The following is a 21,358-nucleotide window of genomic DNA, read 5'->3' as shown; positions in this document are numbered from 1 at the left end:
AGCAAAATATCCAAATGTTCTCTGTCAGTGGTTTTCAACCTTCCTAATGCTTCGACCCTTTAATACAGTTACTCATGTTGTGGTGACCCCCAAACTTTCATTGCTACTTCATAACTGTAATTTTGTTACTGTTATGAATTGTAATATAAGTGTTGGATGTGCAGGCTATCTGATATGGGGGCCACAAAGAGGGGTCACAGCCCAGGTTGAGAACCACTGTTCCATGTGAAGATGTGAGACCTGGAAAAATACACAAAAACCAAGCAGAGGTACCTAACAATGACAGGCTTATGGAGAACTGCCTGCGGCCTCAGAGTTTCATTCTGGTGGATTATGGTGGAGCCCCTCCAGCTTTCCCTGACCCCCTCTCCTTCGTTAGTCTCTTTTTTTTTGTTGGGATCAAATTTCTGACAAGAGGTGACTTAAAGGAAAATGGGTCTGTTTTGGTTTACAGTTTGAAGGGATACAGTTAATCATGCTGAGGAAGGAATGGCAGCGAGAGTACATGGCTGATCACATCGCATCTACAACCTGGAAACAGAATAGACAGGAAGTGGAAATGAACTAAAAACCCAGAGGCTGGCCCTCAGTGACTCACTTCCTCCAGTGAGACTTCTAAATGTTCCACAATCTTCTAAGGCAATGTCCTCAGCTGAGGACCAAGGGTCCAAATACATAAGCCTATGGGGGCAAGTCACACTCAGAACCCTTGCTCTCCTGTCCGTTTTTCCATCTCTAGCTTCACCAGCCTGCTCTAAGCTACACTGTCTTCTTGACCTGGTGCTCGTGATTGCTCACCCTGTTTCTTTCTCAGAATAAACACCCCACTTCCCCAGCTTTTAATTCAGAACACATGCTATAATAGTGTCTCCTCCCTACTTCTCTGCCTTAAAACAAAATAGAGGGAACCATCACATCCAAAGAGGTGCCAGGAGAGTGAGCTCCGATGACCAGCACCCTTAGTGGCTCAGCAGAACCTGAACACAGAGTTAAAGCATCAAAGCCATAGGCCCCTTTCCTTGATGCGTTTCTTCCACTGTCAACTTCTCCATTTAGAGTACTTGGTTAACTCCAAAATGCCTTTTGCTGATTACATGTCAAAAAAGTTAAATGCTATGTGGGAGGAAATTCAATGAAACTTTTAAACAATCTTTAAAAAAAAATACCACTCCAAAACAAATCCAAACTATCTGTTGGTAATTTAAGAGGCCTTGCCAAGGTTTTGACCCTGTTAAAATTCCTTGGACAATGATTTCTTTTAGGCAGTACTGAGAACTTTTGGTTAGGAACAGCCATTGTTTAGCAGCAACATCCACTCTGACCATTTATTCTGTCTGCGTCTCATTTCTACCTTGCTCATTTGTATGGTTGAAGTGTTCATACGGCTTTATAATTCTCTTTTCTTCTGATCCTATTATGGTTCTGATTTAATGTTAAATGTGGAGTGTACCAGAAGTACCTATTCATCACCCCTTTATGAAAATACATTAAAGAAAGAAAAACAGGAAATTGAGAAATTGTGTTAATGAATAGAATTAAATAGATTCTAACGAATATTCCATAAACAAATGCCCATTTTAAATTTATATTTAATCATTAGATATACTGGACAGAGAAGCTGGTGGCATTGTGATGTTTTATTTCTAGGTATATTAAAACTAAACTGTATTCACTTTGCCACACTGCTTTCATTAATTGCCCAGGATAATTCACTGTTATCCAGTGTTTGAATACAGATAGTCTCCAACTTACAATGGTTCTGCTGAGAGTATTTTGACTTGTTATGGTGGGAAAGTGATACATATTTAACAGAAATCATACTTTAAGTTTTCGGGTTTGCTCTTTTCCAATCCTGGTAGGAACAAGATAATCTTGCAACATTAGGCAGCGATAGTGAGTCACAGATCCCAAGCTCCCAGCACATTCAGTCATGGGATAACCTTGATCTTCCAGTGTGCTCTGCTCCCAACATAGGCTGCTTGGCTGCTTGGTAGGTCAGCAGTATTAAACGCATCCTGACTTACGACATTTCTGATGTGTGATGGCCTTAGAGGGTGTAACTCCACCATAAGTTAAGGGACATGCATATCTATATTTAGTTTTATTGCACAGTGCCTTATGAAATGATTTTGATATTAGTAAAATGGTGTCTTCCCCAAACTCAAGCTGCAGTGGTACAACGTCTGGCCATAAAACCAAACCCCTACTCGAGTGTAATACCAAGGCAATTAGCCACACTTCTTTCTCCACAGAAGAGGTGGTGGAGCGGGGAGCAGATACACTTAAGATAAATTTTGTGATGGTTTGACACTCCATAGCAGCATGCTTCCTGCTGGGCCATAGTGCACTTGGAGGAAAGACCTTGTAAGAGCCCGACATTCTTGCTGCCAGGGAAATGATGCCACGATTACACGGTATGGCGGTTCAGCTAATAACTACATTTGCTTATATGAAATATTATGGCAATTTAATGCAGTAATTAGCAAATTGCTCCAAATCTCACCCTTGTCTTACAATCAAAGCCTAGTCTGCACCAAACTCTAGGTAGGAGCCCAGCCCTCACACTCTGGCTTATGGTCCTTACCCTTTAAAAGTGGGTGTCAATATCTGACCCTGTCTCAAGTGAGATGGAGCGTGGAAGTGCCTGTTCTCCAGTGCACCACTGAAATCTACAAAATGCTAACACTTCTTCCTATGAGCAAGCCTCAGAGCCCCAGTGAGTCCGTGTGGGTTCTGAGGGGAGGAGCTGTGTGAGGTATAGGACACAGAAGGCTCACCAAGCTAGCTTCTTTTTAATTTATACTCTTTCTTCATTGACTTGTCACAATTTAAAACCCACCTGGTGATTTTGGAGAGATCCTAATTTGGCACAGCCTGGAAACCATGGGTCAGGCCCTACCGGAGCTACCGCCTTGACTAAATTCCCTGAGGCCCCATGCCGCACGCGTTATCTGGCACCTGGGACAGTAGGTGCTCACCATTAGCACCCAGGAAACTGAATTCTATGCCACCATATTCTCCCAGTCCTCAGACTTCTGCTGTGAATACAAGCTGTTCTCATGGATTTCATACAGCTTGACTCATCTTCTCCTAAGACATATAAGGAACTTCGCTGTGGGACGGTGACTTGGCTGGACTGAGTCTCTCTCCCACACAGTACCTCATGGGAGATACTGGAGGGCCTTCTCTTTTTTGTCCTCAGAAAAGAGATGGTCAAACTACTTAGGTGGTCTCAGAATTTTCTGGAATGATGAAGTTCTATAAATGACCATCTCGTTTCACACAGCTCAATAAACATCCTGCAAATGGTAATGACCATGAGTTAATGTCTTTAATCATATTACACAGTCTGGGTTATGTTCTCCAATTTATTTTAAAGTAATGAGTTTCTAGGGTAATTAATTAAACTTTTCTGGTTTTCATCAGCACCTAGCCACAGACAAAGGGGAGCCAACAGTTTCTTTATGAAGCTCTTCACTGCCAAAGAGCATCAAGTCTTTCTCATTGTGACCTACTCACCCATTGTTAGCTACACTTACTGTGATCCCTAGTAGAGTAACCACTGATGAGTAAGACTGGCCCTAGAGCTTGGGAAATCCCCACTGTCAGGACAGACAGGAAGTCACAGCCTAGCTTGACTGAACCCGAGTTCATTCTTACCTTCCTGATGCTCTCTCTACCTTCCAGCCCTGCAGATGCACTCAGGACTCTACTTGGGTGTAAGGGACAGAGCAGAACTTCAGTCGAAGTGGGAAGATATTTTTTTTCTAACAATCATTTTGAGAGGCATGGAGTCTGTAAGGAAGAAATGATCATAGAAATTCTCTGATTTCATAAAATGTAGGTCAAAGTGGCTAAGTGATGGGGCTAGACCAGAACTGTAATACGCAAGGCAAGTTAGAATTTTCCAAAGCTTACACCGGGACCTCACCCCAGTGCTGGATTCTACTGCCCATTTTAAGCTCAGGTGGGGTGGAATCTGAAGGGAGAAATGTTAATGTGCTTTTTCTCCCTTTGACCAGATAGTGTCCCAATTTCCGAGCCATGCTATTAAAATAGAAACAGGAAAAACTTGAGTGCTTAACTTAGATGTTAGGTGTAGCTCCCTAAGCTATACTAGGACTGCTCTTGGTTTCATTTAGCTACATAATGACCAGATTGCTATCAGGGTGACTTTTATGAATGGTGGAATGACCTAATTAATTCTTTAATAGTAGCCTGAAGAAGTCCCCAGTGATACCCAGGTTTTGATAAAGCTCAAACACTGTTATAAGATCAAAGGGAGATAAGATAAAATTGGGATGTTGAGTGTAACATTGAGAGCCACCTGTAAATGGGTAATTGATGAGCTGTTTTCAAGCTGGACTCCTGACCTCAGCGGCCATAACATCAAGGACAGAGACAAGCGCAGTCTGGGTGGTTGAGGACTTGGCACAGCTGCTCTGGGAGGAACAGATAAGAATCCAAACATCCATGAGCTTGCGATGGTCTGGGCAGCAATTCAGAATAGCAGTCAACTACTGTACGTCTTATAGATTGGGCCTTCAAGAAGGAGCTCACTACACTTGTGACTGCTTTCTACAGTCACAGTGTTCCTCCTTCTCCTTCATTATTATGTCCGTTATACTCAGAATACCGGTCCCCACACACGTTTTTATCAACCACACCAGAGTTATCAGTGTCAAAGCTGTTAATCTTGCGAGTGTTACATTAAGCCACATATTCTCTCGGAATCAATATTAGTTACAGATAATGTTTCATTTAAAGGTCCCGAGGCTGTATTTGGAGCAGAAGACTTTGGCTGAAACATCAGCTGTGTGTCCTTGGGAATAACACTTAAGTTTTCACAATCTCTTGTGAAATGAGAAAGAGTAGCTATCGGATGATACATCTGCTTCCCTTGGATGCTTTGTCACACAGCAATTGCATATTCTGTGTCACATTCCATATGTGAATATAATGTGCAATGATCAAGTAAAAGAATAATTAACATACCTATGACCTCAAACATTCATTCATTCTTTATGTGACAGAAATGTTACAAATCTGTTTGTTTCACTATTTTGAGTAACAGGAAATGGCTTAGTAGGTATAGACGCTGGATGCCTGGTGATGAAAACTTGATGCCTGAGTTAGGTTCTTGGAACCCACATTAAGGCAGAATGAAAGAACAAACTTCACAAAGTTATCTTCTGACCTCTGTGTGTGCGCTGTATCATGTGCCCCTGTAATGAAATTGAACTGTTTAGAAGTGTATGATAAATTATTGTTAACTCCAGATACCCTACATTGTTATAGAATGTTATCCTATCCAATCTCATTCAACTGTTTCATAAGAGTTTGATTTTTTTAAAGAGTTTTTCAAATAACATTTATCTATTTATTTGTCTATTTGGTGTATAGGGCACATGTGTTATAGTGTTATAGTTATAGAGGTCAGAGGACAACTTGTTATAATCAGTCATCTCCATCATGTTGGTCCTAGGGATTGAACTCAGGTCCTCAGGCTTCGAGGCAAATGCCTTTACCCATTGAACATAGGTTTTGTTTCTTAATGATTCCAAATACACAGCAAAATACTTTTTCCTTTGGATAGATGGAAGCTTCATTAGTAGGTGCTGTGTCAATTAAACTTAAAAAATAATTTCAAACTTTAAGTCACAATTAGATACTTAAGAAATATTCACCTTATAGTTTATAATCACATAAATATTTTTCTGTAAAAATATCAACCAGTAAAGGAGTCATTGACCTCTGATCAGCTCTGTAAGCTTTTGGCATACCTAAATGAAATAATATATTTAATTTTTAGATGTCCAAGTAGATATTCATATATAAAATTTCAAATAATCCTAATCAGAGATTCATAAATTTTTAGAATATTTTACTTTGACCCATTACTAAACTCTTTAAGGATTTCTAATAGTCATATCAGATTTTTTTCCAGGAATATCCAAATTCCTGGTAACTATCTCACAATTATACTAAGATCTATGAGTGGATCAAATAAAACATAGTGAAGGAATCGCTTTTTGTAACATATGTTCAGTGTGAACAGCTATGAAAAAGAATTTTAGCAAGAGCTAAAAGAGAATACATCTTCAGACCTCTTTTGAATGAAAGAATCTGAAATTCATGAGAAATGGTCAAAAAAAGAATATTCAGGCCAGTGTTATTTAACATTTGTGTAAGAAAATCATAAATTTGTCATTTCTGTAGCACTTAAGTTTTACCTCCAAAAGGATCAAACAGATCTGTTACAGAGAGTCATGCAGCAATGTGTGAGTCTTTGAACATGTGTGTTTAATGGACAGAGTAGCAGACCATTCACGGATGTGCAGTAGTGCAACCTAGTAAATCAATAGCACTTTCAAAGCAAGCATAGGACCCTTTCTGGTTTCCACTTGTGGAGGTCAAGACTTCATTGTAATCCTGACCAAGAACCTGATATACCAAGAGCGTGTTTCACAGTGTGTTTCAGTGTGGCTGCCTGGGTTCTCTAGAAGCCTCTACTGTCTAGATCCTAGGCCCTGTTTACATGACTAGACCACTGGACTGCTCAGGGGCCTGGATGCAATTCCAGGTGTGCCTGATGGTATGCTGGCTTCTTCTAGGTGAAGGAAGAATATATTAGTCATGTTATCGAGAAACCCTTTGAGAGATTCGTAGAACAGTGAGAGATTTTCCTCATGGGCAGAGGATATATCAGCTTAAGAACACATCAGGGCAATATCTCAGTCAGCTTTCTATTTTACCGTCTTGAAAAATCAAGGGCAGAAATGGAATAGAGAAGAAAAGATGGCTGCTGTTAAAACTTTCAAAGAAATAAAAAAAATTCCAAATTTCTAAAATACCTTCTTTTGAGAAGTACTGGACATATGACATTATATAAAGGGGTCTTATCACCTGCACTGTAACAGTAAGACATTGGAGAGCAGAAAATTATCAAGCTTTACCAAGAAAATAAAATGACAAAAATGTCTTTACACCTTTCAATAATAGCCCTGAATACTAGTGTTCTAAATTCTCCAATACACAGATTAACATATAGGATTAAAAAATTGGACTCCTATCAAAATCCCAACACAATTCTTCACAGACTTGGAAAGAAAAATACTCAACTTCATATGGAAAAACAAAAGACCCAGGATAGCTAAAAGATTCCTATACGATAAAGCAACCTTTGGAGGCATCACCATCCCTGACCTCAAACTCTACTATAGAGCTATAGTAATAAAAACAGCTTGGTACTGGTACAAAAACAGACACACGGACCAATGGAATCGAATTGAAGACCCTGACATTAATCCATGCACATATGAACACCTGGTTTTTGACAAAGGAGCCAAAACTATACAGTGGAAAAAAGAAAGTATCTTCAACAAATGGTGCTGGCATAACTGGATGTCAATATGTAAAAGATTACAAATAGATCCATATCTGTCACCATGCACAAAACTCAAGTCCAAGTGGATCCAAGACCTGAACATAAATCCAGTTACACTAAACTTAATAGAAAAGAAAGTAGGAAGTACTCTTGAACGCATTGGCACCAGAGACCATTTCCTAAATAAAACACCAACAGCACAGACCCTGAGCACAACAATTAATAAATGGGACCTCTCAAAACTGAGAAGCTTTTGCAGGGCAGAAGACACAGTCAATAAGACAAAAAGACAGCCAACAGATTGGGAAAAGATCTTCACCAACCCCACATCTGACAGAGGATTGATCTCCACAATATATAAAGAACTCAAGAAACTAGACATCAAAATACTAAACAGTCCAATTAAAAAATGGGCTAAAGAGCTAAACAGAGAATTCACAAAACACAAATGGCTGAAAGACATTTAAAGAAATGCTCAACATCCTTAATCATCAGAGAAATGCAAATCAAAACGACTCTGAGATACCATCTTACACCTGTCAGAATGACTACGATCAGAAACACCAATGACAGTCAATGTTGGAGAGGATGTGGAGCAAAGGGAACTCTCCTCCACTTTTGGTGGGAATGTAAGCTTGTACAACCACTGTGGAAATCAGTATGGCGGTTTCTCAGAAAATTAGGAATCGAACTACATCAAGACCCAGCCATCCCACTCTTGGGCATATACCCAAGGAATGCTGATTCATACCATAAAGATACATGTTCAGCTATGTTCATAGCAGCACTATTTGTAATAGCCAGAACCTGGAAACAACCTAGATGCCCCTCAACGGAAGAAAGGATGAAAAAAAAATGTGGTACATATACACAATGGAGTACCACTCAGCAGAGAAAAACAATGAAAGCATGAAATTTGCAGGCAAATGGATGGAACTAGAAAAAAAATCATCCTGAGTGAGGTAACCCAAACCCAGAAAGACAGTCATGGTATGTACTCACTCAAAGTGGATTCTAGATATAAAATAAAAAACAATCAGACCACAAACCATAGAACCATGGAGGCTATATATATAACATGGAGGTCCCCTGCATGACTGTGGCTTATAATAAATTTCAGTTTTACTAAAAAAAAAAAAAAAAAAAAAATGGACTCCTTTGTCTCTTCTCTGAAAGAAACACACTTCACTGGCAAAAACAAACACAGCCCTAGAGTGAAAGAATGGAAAGAGGCATCCCAAGCAAATGGAACCAGAAAGCAAGCTGGTGTAGCTTACTAATCACTGACAAAAAAGGCTTTGAGACAAAAGGATTTATAACTGATTTCTTTGGGTGTCAGTAGCTTGGGAATAAAGTGGGGACAAGTTAAGTGAGATTGCTAGATAAAATACAAGTTGTCCAATTAGATTTGAATTTCAACAAGCAAGCCACGTTTTAGTGTAAATATGTCCTTGGGCACACCTACGCCGAACAAAAACTTCCTCTGTGCTCATCTGAAGTTCAGATCCAACTGGTTGTCTGCAGTTTTATATGTGAAATCCCAAAACTCCACAGGAGCAATGAACTACAATTTCTCTGATTCTATTATTGCAGAATTTCTAACGTTTCTTAGAAAGTTTTACTGTCCATGGGATGACCATGAGCTGTCACCCATGAGTACACAAACATGGCTTTCTCAGCTACCGTGTGGTGTTTTCCAGTTTCTCCATTATGCTTTGTGAGGTCATGAGCTGGTCTTTCCAGGCAGGATGGAAGACAGTCTGCTTATGTGTGAGCTAGTGAAGGAGAGAGTGAGAACAGGAAATGTGAACTTTATATAAAGAGAGAAGCTGGGGAATGTTTAGAAGCCCACAAAAGAAATACAAGGACACCTGAGGTGAGCGCAGACAGGAAGGTGCAGCAAGGCAGGCCAAGCACGCTTCCGCTGCTCAGTTCCCAGGTACAGAGAAGGGGCCCGGAGCTGCTTCCACAAGGTAAACCAGCAGCTAGGTACTGGCTTGAGAGAGAGCTCACCGCTATTTCTGGGCCCATTATCAGGGAGTAGACACAGTCCGGGAGCCTCTGTCTGGGCTTCTCATGGCCCTTAGATGAGGAAAGCCATAGAAGCAGTCATGGCTAGCAGGATGGCCAGACGCCAGGAAGTCCAAGGGTACAGGTCTGGCTCAGGCTGGAAAGTGCTAAGAAGAGACAGTGCCATGCTTGGTGATGGGAACTACTCTCAACTAAGAATTACCTGGAATTCGACTGCTCTGAGCTTCAGGGCAGCAGCAGGTATGTCAGGCTCTGGGGCACCTCTGTCATTCACTACTGCAGAGGCCGAGAACTTTGAAGCTACATGGATTCCCATGACTCCAACAGCTAAGTCCCTCCAGCAGGCTGAGTCGTACTTAAGAGGTATTGAAAATGTGAAGGCAGGTCCTCTTGTCTGCACGGATCTCAGTGCGGTCCTTGCTTCCCACACTCTCAACGCACTAGGGAGATGACCCCAGTTTACATATTAGCCCCCCAAGGTCTCAGAATCTGGAGAATGGCAGAACTGGAAGCTAAGTCTGTCCAGCAGAGGCCTTCGATACACAAGGCAGCGGCATTGACGCCACACGGACAGTTCTGGCAGATGTCAGACACTCGTCTGGAGCAGACTCAGCAACAACTTAAACCAGAGGAAAAAACAAAAGCTAGCAGTGTGTCTGCCCCACCCACGCATGGCCCCACCCACGCATGCCCACAGCCCCGGCTGCCCCCCACCCATGCATGTCCACAGCCCCAGCACTCCTTCTTTGTTTTTTCTTCCTTTCTTTTCTTCTTTCCACATGCCTCCCTTTCCCTACACACTTAGCAGGATCATTTGCTTTACTGCATTAACATTTTTTGGTTATTTCCCCATTGTACTTTCATACAATTTTGTTTATACATGGTCTTAGTCGGGCTTTCTATTGCCGTGAAGAGACACCATGACCACGGCAACTCTTACAAAGGAAAACATGTAGTTGAGGTGGCGGCTGACAGTTCAGAGGTTTAGTTATCATCATGAGAGGGAGCATGGCAGTGTGCAGGCAGATGTGGTACTGGAGAAGTAGATGAGAATTCTGCATCCTGCAGGCATCAGGAAGTAGACTGAGTGTCACCCCGAGCAAAGCTTGAGCAAGAGACCTCAAAGCCCACCCCCACAGTGACACACTTCCTCCAACAAGACTACACCTCCTAATAGTGCCACTTTCTCTGGGGGCCATGTTCTTTCAAACCACCACATAAATTTTCCCCATTATGTATTTTTTTTACACATGCTCCCTATGTTTTCCTCTCCAGCTTCCCTACAGTTAGTAATATTCTGAATGTGCCTAGCATTTTGAATTGGCTCCAAATGTTCTTATTTTGTACTCTATATTTATTTGATTTTTTAAAACTCACTCACTGGCGAAAACCCTCTATTTCTTCTCCCGTTCCTCTTTCCTTGTTGTCATCTATTCCATTGCCTTCTTTTCTACTGACCGTTCTCACCCACCAATCTCTCCCATTTCTCACAGTCTAGTTCTATGATCTGCCGAGCTTACCCAGGACCCTCTGTGTGACCCTGAACTGCTGCCATCCATTGGTTCTGACACACTAGAGATAATGACCCCCGTCTCCCAGCCTCTGTCACAGCAAATAGTCTGGCCATGAAGAGTAGGGCCCGCGAGTCCCTCCCTACCTGTTGCTGGGTGTTGGCAGGGCCGGTCTCCCATAGGCCCAGAGCAAATAACTGCACTTGGTGTGAGTTCGTGATTTCAGGGCTGTGTCCAGTTTAGAGGATGCATTATATACATAAGTGAAATTGTTAAACAACACATTTAATTAAATTGAACTTTTTTTTTCAAAAACTAAAACAAAAAAACTATGCTGTTTACATCCTTTCCAGAAAATGTGTGGTGGCTTGAAAGAAAATGGCCCCCAAAGGGAATGGCACTGTTAGGAAATGTGGCCCTGTGGGAGTAGGTGTGGGCTTGTTGGAGGAAGTGTGTCACTGTGGAGGTGGGCTTTGAGGTCTCATCTATGCTCAAGTCACACCAGTGAGCAGACGGACCACTTCCTGTTGCCTGCAAGCCAAGATGTAGGACACTCAGCTACTTCTTCAGCACCACGTCTGCCTGCATGCCACCATGTCCCACCATGATGATAATGGACTAACCCTCTGAAAATGTAAGCCACCCAATGAAATGTTTTCCTTATAAGAGTTGCCATGGTCATGGTGTCCCTTCACAGCAATAGAAATGCTAAGTCACTGTGCATACTGCTTCATTTTAGTTATGCTAGTGAGTGTAGATTGCTTTTTATTTAAGATTTTATTACATATTTTGTGACACCAAATGATACTGAGGCCCTTTACTTGAGCTCATTGGCCATTGTTAAAATTTTTGTTTCTGGTCGAGCATGGTAGCACACGCCTTTAATCTCAGCACTCGGGAGGCAGAGGCAGGCAGATCTCTGTGAGTTTGAGGCCACTCTATTCTACAGAGCGAGTTCCAGAACAGCTAGGCTATGCAGACAAACCCTGTCTTGAAAAAACAAAGTTTTTTTCCTTCCTAGTTTCTGATATCTGTGTTCTCTGTGTCAGGTCATGTCTGATCATCCATGTATCTGGCTCTTGCCCACACAGTCATGGCCTCCAGCAATGCACACAAGGGAAGCCAGCCTCTGACTTCACAGCCATGGATGGTGCCTTCAAGGAAGTCAAGCTTTTGGACTACAGAGGGAAGTATGTGGCTCTCTTTTTCTACCTGCTGGACTTCAATTTCATGTAACCCATTGGAGAGCATCACTTTTAGCAATCACACTGAGGACTTCCGAAAGCTGGGCTGCGAGGTGCACTCTCAATTCATCCACCTGGTGTGGATCAAGACCCCGCTGAGGGAGGGAGGCTTCGATTCTCTGAACATTCCCCTGCTTGCTGCCCTGAGCCCATCAAGTATTAAGGACAGTGTAATATTTTTTATTCCTTTTTAAAATGTCTTTTCTTGTGGTGGCTTGAAGGAGATTGGCCCCCATAGAATAATATCTTTGCATGCTTGGTTTCCTGTTGGTGGACTGTTTGAGAAGAATTAAAAGGGTTAGGAGGTGTGGTCTTGTTAGAGGACATGTGTCACTGGGAGTGAGCTTTGAGATTTCAAAATACCATACCAAGTCCAGTATCTCTCTCTGCATGCTGCCTGTGGATCAGGATGTAGAGTTCTCAGCTACTGCTCCAGCACCATGTCTGCCTGCATGCAGCCACGCTTCCTGCCATGATGATAATGGACTAACCCCATGAAACTCTAAGCAAACCCCCAGTTAAATGCTTTCTTTTTATAAAAGTTGCCTTTGTGTCTTCTCACAGCCATATAAGAGTGGATAAGACGTTTCTAATCCTTTGCCAATTTTAGAGGATATATTACTATTTTTGATCACAATTTATGTATCACAGATACTAGCTCATGTATGTACCCATGCATACACTGTGTCTTCTAGGCTATAGCCAGTTTTCTAATTTCAAAAGAATGTTGACAGAGTGCTTTACATTCATTAGAGCTAAATATATCACATTTCCTCATAAATAAAAGCAGCTTCCTCACTCTTTCCTCTTCCTCCTTGTGTTGTTCTTCCTTGGCTCTCTCTTCCTTCCCATCACTGTTACTGTTTTCACACTTACTCCAAATAATTTTCAGTTTTGTAGCACATTCTTCACTAGTTTTTCCACTTTTAGTTTTGTGGCCAATGGTGATATGCTAATGGGCTATAGTTGATTTTAATACAGTGTATTTAATACAGTGTAATATAGTGTATTTCTGTATCTTGTATGTTGACAATGTTACTGCTACAGTAGTTTGTTTCCTCCTTGCCAAGTGGTACTGGGAATTCTAGAGTACGCCACTCAATGAGAAAACCCTGCTGCCCTCAATCCAGCAGAAATGTCTAACACCACACATGCACAGAAACAAGAAATCCTCCAAAAGATGCCGACTCTCTTATTTACTGAATTCAGATACTGAAACAGGTAGAATGGCAGGTGGAAATTTCCAAGTGCTTTGTAGAAATGATCAATGACTGGAAAAGAGAATATGAACAAGCAGATGAATTCAATCTAGGGACAATAGAGGAAAGCCAATGGCACAGAGGACAAGTCAGATAAACGGATGGAAAAAATGCATGACATGGATGAAAAAGAAAACAGATTTTGAAAGGCAGCTAATATAAAATGTTGGAAATTCAAAAACTCAACAAATCATATAAAAATATTATAGAAAACACCACCAGTAGATTCAACCATGCTGAAATAAAAATATAAGGGATGGTGAACACAGATGATGAAAAGTCACAGGTGAATAATGGGAAGAAATGAGCATGGTCACAGTGTTCAAAAACTCTGGGCTATGACCAAGAGAACAGACTTAGGAATATATGAGCTGGAACAGCAGTTCTCAACCTATGGGTTCTGACCCTTTCACAGGGGTTGCAATATCAGATGTTTACACTGTGATTCATAACAGTAGGGAAATTATGAAGTAGCAATGAAATAATTTTATGGTTATGGGTCACCATAACATGAGGAATTGTATTAAAGGGTCGCAGCATTAGGAAGGCTGAGAACCACCGGGCTAGAAGAAGGGACTCAGACAGTAGCCAAACTTGGAATAGAAGGAGTATGCATCAACACAGTAAGCATTCCATGTGACAAAGCCACAGCCAACATTAAGGAGATGGAGAACGTCTAACAGTATTTCTTTCAAGCCCTGGAATGAGACCAGGTGTCTCCTGTCCACTATTACTCAATACAGTGCTCAAAGTCTTAGAGAAAGAGGACAAGAGGAAGAAAGGGGTACAAATGATAAAGAAGAAATAAAATTAGCCTTATTTGCAAACAACACAATCCTGTATTTAAGCGAACCTGAAGATTCTTCCAGAAAAATCTCAGACCTCATAAACACTTTAGAAAAATAAAGGAACAAAAAATCAATAAACAAAAAAATCAATAACTTTTCTACATACCAATAATGAACTCATTAAGTAAGAAGTCAGAAGAAACAGTTCAATAACAGTGTTCTGTAAATTAAATACCTAATGATAATCCTAATCAATGAGTTGAAAGGCCTTTATAATGAAAACTTTAGACACTGAAGAAATGAAGCACGAAGAGCCCAGGCAGCTAGCTAAGGCAATGCCGAGCAGGAGGAACCGCGGGGGAGGCACAACGGCCAATCTCAAATTACATCACAGAGCCACCGCGAACAAAAGCAACCCAGCACAGCTGCAAAACCAGATATGGGACCAAAGAAATGGACGACCCAGAAACAACCTGCTCAGCACAGCCACCCAATCTTAACAAAGACGTCAAAGACGCGCGTTAGAGAAAACATGGCTTCTTGAACAGCTGCTGGGAAAACTGGATTTCCGTGGGAGTGGGGAAGAAATGTTCAGGAAGATAGGAAACAGAGAGGAACGCATGCCGTAGGGAAGCAAGGGGTGCGAACTGGGGGCGATGGAGACACCTGGTGAGAGAGTAAGAGGCGGCGTGGTAGGGAAAGGAATGAATGAGAAGAAAGTATAACAACATGTGAGGACATGATGGATGGAACCTACCGCTTAGCATGTTAGTCTAGAAATTCCCTTTCTAAGTGAATGGATTAAGAAAAACTATATATTTAGGTGACATTGGGATTACTGGGTTATAAGAATTTAAAATTATCCAATTTCTCTTGCCAAACTGTTTTCTAAAGGTTGTACTAAGTTAGGGTAACTTATACATCACTCCACATGTAATTATAAATTTCTTTGCTCGTTCATTGTGCTGGATTCTGGTAATGTAAGACGGACAAGACCTTAAGTGTGAGACCTAGCAGTTTGGAACCTTCTCAGAGTAGAGATACATGCAGGGGTGGACTTGTACTGCAGAGCATCGTGAAGGTTCTGTGGACCCACGGACAGGCTGCAGGGAGTTTCTTAGGGCAGGGCCACGCATCTGCTTCTTGATGCACACGGAGTCAGATGCACAACTGTCAGTCAGCAAACAGATGTTAACAGATGTTGAAAGAAAGGGAGCGGGAACAGTTAAGGGAGCAATTATCAATCCATGCAGTGACAGACTCAGAAAACATTTCTTAGAAGAACCTGTGATTTGTAATTATCATACCACTTATTCCTTTAGACGTTCATTTAACAAGTGTTCGCTGGCAGTGTTCCAGAGACTGTGCTAAGTGTTAAGGACACGGCTGCTACTGTCCCTGTGGAATTGCTGCCTAGCAAGGAAGACAGATAATAAAACAAGCAATTAAATAATGGAGGGCCCACGCCAGTGTAAGAGAGTAGAGTAGGGATGAGTCACTTAGTGTGCGGGTCAGCGAGGACTTCCCACAGGCACTGACAGTAAAGGCATGGCCTGAAGGATGAACACAAGTTAGCTAGAAAAACTGGGAAAGAAGGAGAAAGTGAAGAATGATTCCAGGCAGAGGCAATCCTACCGTGCAGCTCTATGCAAATCACGCTGGTCTGGTGTTTTCAAGACTGGCTTACTTTGCTACCTTCAGAGACTCGGTCTCAGCTCTGCGGTTTCCGTGGCTTTCAGCTCCCTAAACCTGTTCTTTTATGAATCGAACAAAGGTGAACCCATACCCTCTCTATATTCAAATTTGATGGGATCCTAATCCAACGGGTTTAGTTGCGCTGTTTTGAAAGCCATCTCGCTTGGTAGGAGATGTATACTTTCTGTTAAGGGAGCTGAGCCATAAGCCGTGGTGTGTGGAGCATGAGGCAGGCCTGAGTAGGTCCTAGACTCTGCCCCTTACTGGCTGATGAACTTGTGGAAACCATTTCACTTCTCTAGGTTCTGCTCTCTGCTTCTATAAGATAATGTCTTAAAGCCTCCAAGGATGGTTATGTGAGCAGCCAAGATGACAAATGTGGTGCCCCAAGACAGAGGAAGAGGTTGCAGTTCTAACTTCTTTCCCAAGACAGCATCCATCACATTAGGATGAATGGCTTTTCTGGGCCATCTCTTCTTGGTATCTGTGCCTTTCACGTCTCTTGATTGTTCAATTCTTTTTGAAGTGTTCATTGAACATCTACTCTGCGCTAGACAATGCCATCAGACCTGCCTCTAGCTAACTCCCGGCTCCCCTAAGAATTGACTAGTTCCATTGGCACAGGCTCAGTAATCAGGGAGCTAAACATTCTATATGCAAAATAGATATAAACATTTCTAGTAAGGACTACAAAGCTTGCTCTGCCACAGAGAATGTGTGTGTGTGTGTGTGTGTGTGTGTGTGTGTGTGTGTGTGTGTGTGTGTATGTGCACAGAGGTCAGATCAAGACATAAATTGTCCTACTCTACATTCTTCACATTGTTCCTTTGAAACAGGGTTGCTCACTGAGCCTGGACCAGTGACCAGCAAATCCTGGTGATTCCATCTATCTCCACCTAACAGAGCTGAGGTTACAGGTACACAGGCAACCACGTCTTTTTTGTATGTAGTTTCTGTGTTTGGGGGACTCGAACACAGGTCCTCACACCTGCTGAGCTGTCTCCCCAGCCTGAGAACTCAGCTTTGCGACTGCAGTGGTCTCTCTTCTATTCAAATCATGACAGCACCCAGTGGAAGCCTGATGTATCCATTGTGGGGCCATGCTGGGCACAGTCCTGTACACAAAAGAGGACATGGACATGGTGCAGCATGACCCTATGAAGAAAGCCCTGTGAGCAGAAGACATTACAGAACCTGGTATGTCAGCCAAAGAACTGGAATACACACACCATCACCACTCATCACAACAGAGGTTGATGTCCGGCCCAAAGCCTGGTCGCTGGTCCCCTGTGAGTCACAAGGCCTTCCGCCTTTGGGGGAGATTGTGGGACACGTCTCTATAGCATTACATCATCCCCCAAAGGCAAGGCTGATAGTGAGTTTTTGCTGGCTAAGACCTCAGGCCAGGACTTAGTGTTCTTGATGTAGACCATCTGGCTTGGAGTCACTGTTGGGAAGGAAGGAAAGCTTTTTTCTGGGAGCCTGACTGGCTCACTGAGCAAAGTCTAGGAGGCATTTAGGGGAACTAGTGGAAAGATTGAGACACATAAACAAGACGAGTGTGATCCTCGGCTGCCCGTCTGTGGAGATGAAGTACAGGCTTGCTCTCTTCTCAGGCAGAGACAGACAGGAAGGCTTGGAGGACAGGTGTGCTTACTTGTTTGACACTAGGGCTAGACAGACAGGTATAGATATAGAGATGCAAACACACTTAGCTTTATTTCTCTTTACTGCATTTTGTAGATATTGTGTTCTTTATGAATTGAAGAACTGAGGCTACCCCATGTAAAGCATATCCAGTGGTGGCATTTTCCCTAAGAACATATATGCTCACTCTGCGTCTCTGTGTTACATTTTGATAATTCTTCCTCTCTTTCAAAGTTTTGTTATCCCCGTATCTGCCAGGGTGCTCTGTGAGTAGTGATCTTGGATGACTCTATTGTCATTGTTTGAGGGCATCATGAGCCATTCTCCATAAGCTGTCAAGATTCATTGATAAATATGTGTGTCTTGCACTGCTCTGTCGACTGACTGCTCCTCCATCTTCCTCCCCCTCCCCAGACTCCTCATTTCCTCCCACCCAGCTATACTGATCTTAAGTCATTTAACAGTCTTAAGTGGCCGCTAAGTGTCCAAGTCAATTGAGAGTGTCATATCTCTCTTCAAATAAGAAACTGGAGGGGGCAGAGGCTCCTGGCTCAGCAGTTGAGAGTGTGCACAGTTCTTGCAGACACAAGTTCAGGGCCCAGCACACCCACATCAGAGATCTGACATCCTTCTCTGGATTCCACAGGTACCTGCTGTTTGTCTGTCTGTCTGTCTGTCTGTCTGTCTGTCTCTTAATTAAAAATAATAAAACAAATCTTTTATAAGGCTAGAAATGATTACATTAGTAAGAGAGAGACATATCGAAAGCCCAGACAGGCCATAAGATAAGCTTTTTGCATTGGTTAGCCAAGTTGTGAATTCAAATGGAAACATTTCTGAAGGAAATTAAAAGTGTTGCTCTGCTGTGGGATGTTCTGTATGTCCTGTGGGAGCCCTTCTTGGGTTCTTTGTGGCATTACCCAGCAGGTCCGCATAGAGGATGATTAGGACCATGGGCCTGAGTGCAGGTGTTTGAGATGGTCTGCACTTGGCTGTGCTGGGGGATGGTCTGTATGTCAAGTTGTTCTGATTGATCAATAAATAAAACCTGATTGGCTGTGGCTAGGCAGGAAGGATAGGCGGGACTAACAGAGAGGAGAAATAAAAGGACAGGAAGGCAGAAGGACTGACGGCCAGATGCCGCCAGCACAAGAAGCATGTGAAGATGCTGGTAAGCCACGAGCCACGTGGCAAGGTATAGATTTCTAGAAATGGGTTACTTTAAGATATAAGAACAGTTAGCAAGAAGCCTGCCATGGCCATGTAGTTTGTAAGCAATATAAGTCTCTGTGTTTACTTGGTTGGGTCTGAGCGGCTGTGGGACAGGCGGGTGACAAAGATTTGTCCTGACTGTGGGCAAGGCAGAAAACTGTAGCTACATTGCTACATTGAACACATGGATTAAAAGAAAAGAGAGCAGCCTTAGTGATGATAGCAAGAAAGTTTTAGAGGTCTCGACAGAGGATCAAACCAGCCACAGCGTTCTCTTAAGCCAAAGCCTAGGTCCAGGCTGGCCCTAGCCCTTCTGTCTATAAATGGCGAGAGAAGCAAGCAGCAGAAGAGAAGTCTCAGGCTAGTAGAGGTTGGTTTATGGTATTTGAAGATAGCAGCTATCTCCATCACATAAAAATGCAAGGTGAAGAAGCAACCACTAACATAGACATGGCAAGTTATGTAAAAATGCAGCTAAGGTTCCTGACGAAGGCGGCCACCCTCACCTGGAGATTTCTACGGTAGATGAGCAGCCTTCTCCTGCAAGAAGGTGCTGCCCAGGGCTTTCAAACCTGGAGAGATGTCAACAATTGGCCTCAAAGCCTCTCAGCAGAGGCTTCCTCTCCTGTTCAAGGTTAATGCAACTGTAACTTGAGTTGGATCTAATGCTCACGCACCATTTCAAGGATGCCAGAACCCTTAAAAGTAAGACTGAATTTACTATGCCCATACTCTGTAAATGGATAAAAAGGCCTGGATCACAGCACATCTGTTCATAACATGGTTCACTGACATTTTTAAACTCACTCTTGCTATCGACTGCTCAGAAGAAAAGATTCTTTTGAACATATCCCTGCTCACTGATGGTGCACCTGGCCACCCAAGAGTTCTAAAATGGAGAGGTACAGCTGGACTCGGATGGCTCTGTCTTTGCTTTCTGTTCATACATACAGTGTCTATCCCGTGGCCCAAAGATCAAAGTTATTTTAGCTTTTGAAGCTTATTTAAGAAATACATTTTAAAGGTTGTAGCTAATACTATCTGTTATTATCTATGCTTTCTCTAAGGCATCAAGCCAAGTTCAAAACTTCATTGAGAGACTTTTCCATTCTAGATGTCACTGAGAACACTTGTGGTTCGTGGGAGGAGGCCGGTTGTTACCACTAACTGCAGAATGGAAAGAGTTCATGCCACCTCCCTCAGATGACGCTACGACCTCGGCTGACGAAGTGACTGCAGATGTGGCAGAAAAAGGAACAAAGCCAGCATCAGGTCACCTGAACACAGTCTCACGACAAACATGGGTGCAAAGGGGCCGCTTCCTACCGCTAAGCACAGAAAATGGCTTCCTTAGGTGCAGTCGACTCCTTGGCCACTGTCGAAATGACAACAAAGGATTTAGGATGTTCCATTACCTTAGCTGATAAGATAGCAGCAAAGTTTGGGAGTACAGATTTCACTTTTCAGAGGTTTATATCCACACAACCATATACTTACTTATGACTGTAGCACACTGGAGTGTGTTGGGGTACATGAGTTTGTGGACACCAGGACACCAGGTCATATCTAACCAGTTTCGAAATGGAAACATCTTCTTCCTCTCAAAAACCTTGTCAGGATCCTCTCTCTGGCTCACACACTAGATAGACTCGATGTCTTTGGGGCCCCATTTCAAATAGTCACAACTTCTTCTATAAGACCTCTCTGACTCCACAAGTTTTGGTCAAGCGGTCTGCCTTAGCCACTTGGTAGTCAAGCAGTCCTCAGTATGCTATAAAAGATGCAGACTGAATAAGTTCATCTATCTAAAGACATCTTAGTTTCTTCATGTCTCTATTCATATATAAACAGAAGAACTACATGTATATATAAATAGGTGGATCATTGAATCTACACTGAAGAAAAAGGGGAAGATATAAAAATGACAAAAGGTAGACTACTGAATCTATTATGAAAAGAAAAAAGAGAGAATATGGATATGATAAGATAAAAAGGGAGATTATGGAATCTACTTTTAAAAAGGAACTACTTGTTTTAAATAAGATAAGTAATGAAAATTTTTTGGTCTGAGTTTATCAGATGTTACTGGACTGGACATTGTTAATATATATAATGGAGTTTTCATCTGAATCTGTCAAATGTTAATGGACTAGATATCATTAATGTAATTTTTGGCTGTATATATTCTATATACTTATTGGATAGTTTTTCTTGTATTAGTTACAAGCTTTCTTTAATTTTAGACAAAAAGAGAGGAAATGTGGTGGTATTGTGTTCCCCAAAATATCATGTACCTTAATAAACTTATGTAAGGATACACAAGCTGCACGTGGGTTCATTTGTGCATTAAAACACCAGTACCGACAAAGACCAGTGTACCTTTCCACGTACAAAGTACTGCATTTCAATATGGCGTTCTCATATACACTTCACTCTTAATTGTTTGAGACAGGGTTTCTCCTCTGTGTAGTCCTGGCTGTCCTGGAACTTACTCTGTAGACCAGGCTGGCCTCGAACTCACAGAGATCCGCCTGCCTCTGCCTCCTGAGGGCTGGGATTAAAGTCGCTGCGTGCCACCATCGCC

This window comes from Peromyscus leucopus, chromosome 19 (genome assembly GCF_004664715.2).
Source record: "Peromyscus leucopus breed LL Stock chromosome 19, UCI_PerLeu_2.1, whole genome shotgun sequence".
NCBI classification, from domain to species: domain Eukaryota; kingdom Metazoa; phylum Chordata; class Mammalia; order Rodentia; family Cricetidae; genus Peromyscus; species Peromyscus leucopus.
The sequence above is the reverse complement of the archived record's forward strand: the minus strand, read 5'-3'. Positions refer to the sequence as shown.